This window comes from Mustela lutreola, chromosome 3, assembly GCF_030435805.1.
Source record: "Mustela lutreola isolate mMusLut2 chromosome 3, mMusLut2.pri, whole genome shotgun sequence".
Classification (NCBI taxonomy): domain Eukaryota; kingdom Metazoa; phylum Chordata; class Mammalia; order Carnivora; family Mustelidae; genus Mustela; species Mustela lutreola.
Genome location: NC_081292.1, coordinates 85,242,354 through 85,249,461, shown reverse-complemented (window position 1 = coordinate 85,249,461; position 7,108 = coordinate 85,242,354).

Genomic DNA, 7,108 nt, shown 5'->3' with positions numbered 1-7,108 from the left:
AACACCACAGATTTACGCCACCTGTTTCTCTTCTATTCATTCTTTCCTTTTAATGAGGCAATCTTTTTAAAAATATTTATTTATTTATTTGAGAAAGAGAGATGCAGCATGCATGTGCATGTGTGGGGGAAGAGGGCAGAGGGAGAAAATCTTCAAGCAGACTCTCTGCTGAGTGCACAGCCTAGCATGGGGCTTGATCTCATGACCATGAGATCATGACCTGAGCTGAAATCAGGAGTCAGATACCTAACTAACTAAACCACTTAGGTGTCCCTTAATGAGGCAATTTTAACTAGAAAAATTAAAACAGGAAAATGGAAGTTTAGGACTTAATTGTTTCTTCAGTCAACCAAAAAGCAGATGTTAAAGAAGCAGTTGGTTACAATCTCTCCAGCCTTCTTACAAATTATATGCAGAGAAAGTAAAGGAAAAAATAGTTCTATGTAGTTTTTAAATTCTTCCTCCACCTAAACCAAACCACTATTTATAGACTTCATATGCAGAGGTTTAAAACTTAAGCCTTAGAATCAGATAACCTATGTTTATGCTCTGGTTTGCCACTACTATGCGACCTTGGGCAAATTATTTAATTTCTCTGAGTTTTAAATTTAGAAAAGTGGTAATAATTATGTCAATGTATATAGTTGTAAAAACTAAATGAAAAAACCACATGTACATATTTAAGTAAATGTGCCTGACACAGAGGAAGTGCTTGATTTGGGGGTAGCAATTATCATTTATACTTAAAAATGTATACTGTTTCCTTCTCAGCCTTTAAGCCTCATAAAACCAATGGATTAGAGGTCAGAGGGCTTGGATTCCTGTTCCAGCTGGAACACTTAATTTCTCCAAACTTCAGTGGTCTCCTCATTTGTCAAATTGGAATAGATACTTGTTCCAACCACATAACAAGGTGGTTAGAAGGTGCACATATATATTGAAAGGATTTCATAACTTCGTGTATTATGGGTATGGTAGAGTAAAATTGGAAAAAAAAAAAAAGTCCCATTTTTTCACTCTTCCCACATGCAATTAGCAGAGACATTTGGCATGAACAGAATCAACTTAACTGTTAAAATGAAACATTTATAGCTAGGGTAGCTTTTATGATTTAAATCAGACCCAGGAAAAGAAGTAAATGCTCTTTCACAAAGTGTCTTGAGAATTTCTGTTTGGAAAATTGCCTGGTCAATGACATGTCAACAGAATGAATGTCCTTTTTTTTTTTTTTTTTTTTTTAAAGATTTATTTATTTATTTGGCAGAGATCATAAGTAGGCAGAGAGGCAGGCAGAGAGAGAGGAGGAAGCAGGCACCCCGCTGAGCAGAGAGCCCGATGCGGGGCTCGATCCCAGGACCCTGGGATCATGACCTGAGCTGAAGGCAGCGGCTTTAACCCACTGAGCCACCCAGGCGCCCCATGAATGTCCTTTTTTAATAAGAGATTAGATTATGCTGTGCCAGAAAAACCCATAGTTTGCTTTGATAAGGGGTGTTTTCTTTCTGAGTGCCTAAACACATCTTCTCTGAAGGATCTCAAACACAGTTATCTCCAAAGGAAAGACAGAGTTGGAATCAAGCACCGCTGATCCTCCTCATTCTTGGGTAGACTAGTTCAGAGTGACTCCACTGGTACCTGACAGAAGCCTGAGTGGCAGGACCAAGCAAGGGCTCAAAGACTGGAGCCCCAGAGGAAGAGATGCAGTTTCCAGAGCAGTGGGAAGTGTAGGGGTTTATGTAAAGAGAAGCAGAAATAATGTCAGAAAGACCTGTTGTTGGAGGGAACCAGTGAGTAATTTTTAGTTTCAATCACTGCTCCCCCTTTCTTTAATTCATTGAGGTGAAATTCCCATAAGATAGAATTAACTACTTTAAAGTGAGCAATTTAGTAGCATTTAGTACATTCACAATGTTGTGCAATCACTACCTCAGTCCAGTTTCAAAACATTTTTATTGCCCCCAAAAGAAGTCTCATGCCCATTAAGCAGCCACATCCTATCCCCCCACCTCTAACACCTGGAAACCACTAATCTGCTTTCTGTCCCTATAAATTCCTGTCTCTATGTATATTTTATATAAATGGAGTCATCTAATATATGACCTTTTGTGTCAGTCTTCTTTCATTTAGCATAACGTTTTCAAGGTTTTTCCACTTGTACGTATCAGTACTTTATCCCTTTTTATGGACAAATAATATGTCCCTCCTCTTTTTCTTGCTTTTTTGAGACTTACCTGGTTATTTTTTCCTTTATTATTATTATTTTTATTAACATATAATATATTATATTATTTGTTTCAGGGGTACAGGTATATGATTCATCAGTCTTACACAACTCACAGTACTCACCACAACACATATACTCCCCAATATCCATCACCCAGCCACCCCATCCCTTCCATCCAATAACCCTCAGTTTGTTTCCTGAGATTGAGAGTCTCTTATGGTTTGTCTCTCTCTCTGGTTTCATCTTGTTTTATTCCCCCCTCTTCCCCTGTGATCTTTTCTCTTGTTTCTCAAATTCCTTATATCAGTGAGATCATATGATAATTCTTTCTCTGAGATCATATGATAATTATTTCTCTGATTGACTTACTTCACTTAGCATAGTAGCTTGTAGTTCCATCAGCATCATTGCAAATGGCAAGATTTCAATTTTGATGGTTGTGTAATATTCCATTATCTCTCTCTCTCTCTCTCTCTCTCTCTCTCTCTATATATATATATATATATATATATATATGTATCACATCTTTATCCATTCACCTGTTGATGGACATCTAGGCTTTTTCCATTGTTTGATTATTGTGGACATTGCTGCTATAAACATTGGGGTGCTCATGCCCCTTTGCATCACTACATTTGTATCTTTGGGGTTAATACCCAGTAGTGCAATTGCTGAGTTGTAGGGTAGCTCTTTACCTGGTAATTTAAAAATTTATTGCATTGACTTCCATTGTGTCCTTGTCTGCACTTGATTACAGAAGGATTAGCGAGACAATAGGTAATTGGTCCAAAGAAGACAAATAACAGCAAAGAACTCTCCCAGTGTGAACAAGGATCAGAAAGGATTCTCTAATAAAACCCTGTCAGGGAAGAAAAACTTTTCCTCTCCCTCTTAAGTTTTTGAGCAGGGGACTATGAATTCATCTAACAAAAGACAGATAAACAAGAGCAATGGCACATGTGTTTAACATTTATGCCCATAGAAGGCATAGGGAAAAAAAATAACAACAACAACAACATCAAATAAGTGGTTAGACACAGGATATACCATTTTTAATTAAGGAAAGAGGGTTTTGGCTTACAAAAGATGGTGAATTGTGGGGTGGGGTGGCCAGGAAATATGTGGGGGAAACTAATGGAAAATGGGGGTGATTTTAATAATGTTTGTTTATACAGACTTATGTCAGGGTTGACTCTCTCCAGTGACAAGAGTTCCTTTTCAAGTTCAGAGGAGGGAAACACCTACAAAAAGTGAAATCTCTATCCTGCTTTCAGGCAGGTCAGGAGAGGGCAGAGAACTCTTTCTGTGTATGTTCATTCCCAAATGCCTTCAACTCAAAATAATTCTTCTGCCCAAATATCATGCTTTGGGATGACATAGTCTGATGCCCTTCATCCCTTCCCCCATCACATCCAGTTTTCATATGCACATGAAATTATTTTTATAAGAAGTGTTGACTTCTGCTGCTCCTTTCAGTCATCTAGTTGTAAGTTTTCTTGGAAGCCCCTGTGTTTTGTCAGAGGAGTATGGTGAATAGCTCCATGATAAACTGAGTAATGATTGATAGTAACTTCCAGTTACCTCAAGGAAAGGGTTCATCCACTCATTATTGCTCTTTCTTCACTGGGCTTCAAAACACCACTTCAATTTCATTATTTTTTTTAAAGATTTTTAAATTTATTTGATAGACAGAGATCACAAGTGGGCAGAGAAGCAGGCAGAGACAGAGGAGGAAGCAGGCTCCCCGCTGAGCAGAGAGCCCAATGTGGGGCTCTATCCCAGGACCCTGGGATCATGACCTGAGCCGAAGGCAGAAGCTTTAACCCACTGAACCACCCAGGTGCCCCTTCAATTTCATTATTAAGTAAAGTTCCATTCTTCCCTTCTTTGGTGCTGATAAAACCTAGGAAACACTCTCTATATTGTAAAACTTCTGTTTAATTTTATGAAGTATGTAGTGTTCTAGTTTTGATCATTTATCTAGAAAGTGTACTTGTACTACTGCATTTTCAGGAGGAAGAAGTATTCTTATTGATTGATTTGCTCTGGGACAATGTGTCTAAATGAGGTCACCTGTACAGAACAAGTCAGAATATCTGCTCATTTATACCCATTTAAATTGCTTTTTTAGAGAGCAATAAGACTTATTTGTATCTTATTAACAGAGACACTAGTAGGTATGCTTTTTTGTAATATAATCTATTGCTTTAAACATTGGCCTTCAGGCAGACAGGCCCAGGTTCAAGTCTGGCTATTACCTTAAAGCTGTGTGACTTTGGGCACATTACTTTACCCCTCCATGTCCCAGTTGCTTCATGTGTTGAATAGAGAGATGCTACTATATTAGTTAGTTGGAAAAGGAAAAAAACCTAGCACAAATTGGCTTAAGAGAAAAAGAAAATATATAATTTGCTTAACTAGAATGTTTATGGGCATATGGATTTCAGTCTTGGCCAGGTGTAGAGGCCTACTGATGTGGCTGACTTCTGTCTCCATTGCTCAGCCCTCCTTTCTGTGGTTCCTTCTGCTCAGGTAGGTTCTCTGGGGGTGGGGCTGGGTGGCTACTGCAGAGCTCACCAACCTAAAAGACAGACTTCCTTCTGCAGAAGAGCCTTCTGCACCCATGCACTGCTGGTGGATGGAATATGTAGCTGCCCCAGTTTCAGTCCCTTGTCCACCTACATCTTGATGGAGTGGGCACTGTTCTTGCCTATAAATCAGACTGAGTGGGGCAGAGGGTTTTCTCCAAAGGAAAAGCAGGGTGCTGTGACCAGAAGGGAGATGGATGCTTGAAGGAGAAAAAATATCCACTGCCAGTACCCACCTAGCCCATGGGCAGATCAGAAAATTTATCTGAGATGAGGTATAAAAGTACTGGTACAGAGTAAGAGCACTGGTACAGAGTAAGATAAGTAATCACTCTTCACTACCATCACTTCAAGAACAGGATCTCCCAAATACACTTATTTTCACATAATAAAAATTATACATCTTAAAATTAAAAACTGGGGCACCTGGGTGGCTCAGTGGGTTAAGCCACTGCCTTCGGCTCAGGTCATGATCTCAGGGTCCTGGGATTGAGTCCCGCATCGGGCTCTCTGCTCAGCAGGGAGCCTGCTTCCCTTCCTCTCTCCCTGCTTGCCTCTCTGCCTACTTGTGTCCAGAGCCGATGACCAAGAAAAAATTCTTGAGACATCTTTGGTGCAAAATGGTGGTTTATTAAAGCTCAGGGACAGGACCCGTGGTCAGGAAGAGCTGCTGCACAGGGTTGTGAGGGATGGCAGGTTATATACCTTGCCGTTGGGGGTAGGTGAGGGGATGGATGGTTTCAAAGGAGTTTTCATATGCTAAAAAAGGGCTTACAAGGTGGTGGTGGGGGGAATACCGGAGGTCTATGGAGGCCGTGCCCTTGTGGCCATATTTACATTTCCTTCTACCTCAGCCTCCTTCAGTTTTGTTTATGGTGGGGAGGAGAGACATTAGGGCTTGAGGAACTGAGTTATTTGTCTCTGGAAATTGTGCTATTGATGATAAGGTAACTTCTTTGTTAGTAGATCTCTAGGACATTTGTAAACCAAGGGAGACTCCTGTCTTGCAGGATTGTGATCTCTGCAAGTTAACTGTTTGTTTATCATTTATGGCAGTCAGGGGTGCCTGAGGAATGCTACACATATTACCGAAGGGGAGTGGATGGAGAGGGGGTGCAAGGTGCCAGCTTTTGCTTTGTTTTCAGCCAGCCTCCTGCTCCCTCATCAGTAAGAAGAAAGTTGGACACAGAGATACAAAGAGAGAATACCATTAGATGACAGAGGCAGAAATTAGAGTGATGTTTCTGTATGCCAAGAACTTCTAGTGACCACAAGGTTAAGAGAGAAGCATAGAACCTTAAAAAGGAATCCACCTTGCAGGCACCTTGATTTTGGACTTCTAGAATCCAGAACAGGAATGGGGGTGGGGGAATAACATTTCTGTTGTTAAGCCACCAAGTTTGTGGTGATTTGTTATGGCAGCTCTAGGAAATTAATATATATCTATACTATATGAAATTTGTATAATATGGTAAAGGAAAAAGGGATAAAAAATTACTCAAGTTATACTAATAAAAAATAACCTCCTTGAAAAAAACATCTGAGGGTTCCTGGCTGGCTCAGTCAGTAGAGCATGCCACTCCTGATCTCAGGGTCGTGATTCAAGCCCTACATTGGGAGTGGACCCTACTCAAAAACAAACAAACAAACAAACAAACAGAAAACACAAAACAAAAACAAAACCACTTTTAAATGTATTTCTGCATTTCCTTAAGGTATGTTTGAATGTTCTAAAACATTTATGTTCATACTATGTACTGAAACTCTGTAATTTGCGTTTTTAAAAAAATTTTTATTATGTTATGTAATTTGCCTTTTAAGTTAACATCAAAACGTTTCCCTTTTACATGGCTACTTTTGAAATAAAAAAACTTGGGGGCCAAAAGGGAGGATTCAAAAAGGATTTTTTGTACATAACTGAATAACAAACAAGCATCATGTATACACATGATAAATAGTGGAAAGAAGTTTGGAAGAGACCATGGGTGATTTTAAAAAAAAGATTTTTGAAGCAGTTTTATTTGCCAATTAAAATTATTTTAGGGGATACCTGTGTGGCTCAGTTGGTTAAGTGTCTGCCTTTGGTCAGGTCATGATCCCAGGGCCCTGGGATTGAGCCCTGCATTGGATTCCTTGCTCAAAGAGAGGCTTCTTCTCCCTCTGCCTGTCTCTCCACCTGCTTGGATGGTGTCTCTCTTTTCTTTCTCTCTCTCTGATAAATAAATAAAATCTTTAATAACATTATTTTTTTTAAAAGAACAAGCTAATGTCTGGCTTAAAATTTCAAACAATACCA